The following is an 843-nucleotide window of genomic DNA, read 5'->3' on the forward strand; positions in this document are numbered from 1 at the left end:
GTCCAACATTTTTGTCATTTTTGCTGCAATTTGACGCTTGTTTTGGACATGTTTCTCACTTATTGTTTTTCGGTTTTTATTTATTATTTTTTCAACATTTTTTAAATTCTTTTCCACTTTTCGTCTCATTTTAACGGCTATTTTGTGTTGCCTATTTTCGATGTTTTTGTCATTTTTTTTGTGCAATTTGACGCTTTTTTTTGTCATTTTTTCCCCCACTTTTTGTCACAATTTCATGTTTTTTTTCAGAAACAGACACACACACACACACACACACACACACACACTCATGCTAATGTATCTCAACAGGATGATGTTAACGTAACATGTATGTGTCTAACTGTAGATGTCTTTGTCATTTCTTTCCACTTTTCGTCACATTTTTGCAGTTCTTTTGAGTTGCCATGTTGTCGTTGAGTTTTAGTTGGGCTCCCCTGGGTGACTGTGTGGTGTTTGCGTGTTGCAGGCGGCGTCTGTCGGAGCAGCTGGCCCAGGCCCCCACCACCTTTAAACGGGACCCCGAGGACCCCTCGGCCGTGGCCCTCAAGGAACCCTGGGAGGAGAAGGTCCGGTGAGTGACCCTTGGACCCTTCAGTCCTGTAGATCCTCCCACAGTCCTCTAGATCCTCCCACAGTCCTCTAGATCCTCCCACAGTCCTCTAGACCCTCCCACAGTCCTCTAGATCCTCCCAGAGTCCTTTAGATCTTCCCAGAGTCCTCTAGATCTTCCCAGAGTCCTCTAGACCCTCCCAGAGTCCTCTAGATCCTCCCACAGTCCTCTAGACCCTCCCAGAGTCCTCTAGACCCTCCCACAGTCCTCTAGACCCTCCCAGAGTCCTCGAG

At 46.4% G+C, this 843-nt stretch overlaps 1 pseudogene; it reads left to right on the plus strand.

Annotated features, from left to right (window-relative positions):
* Positions 1-575, plus strand: part of LOC114557933 (phosphatidylinositol 4-kinase beta-like) — an 11,995-nt pseudogene extending 11,420 nt beyond the window's left edge.
* The last annotated feature ends 268 nt before the right edge of the window (positions 576-843 follow it).

Source organism: Perca flavescens, chromosome 6 (genome assembly GCF_004354835.1).
Source record: "Perca flavescens isolate YP-PL-M2 chromosome 6, PFLA_1.0, whole genome shotgun sequence".
NCBI lineage: Eukaryota > Metazoa > Chordata > Actinopteri > Perciformes > Percidae > Perca > Perca flavescens.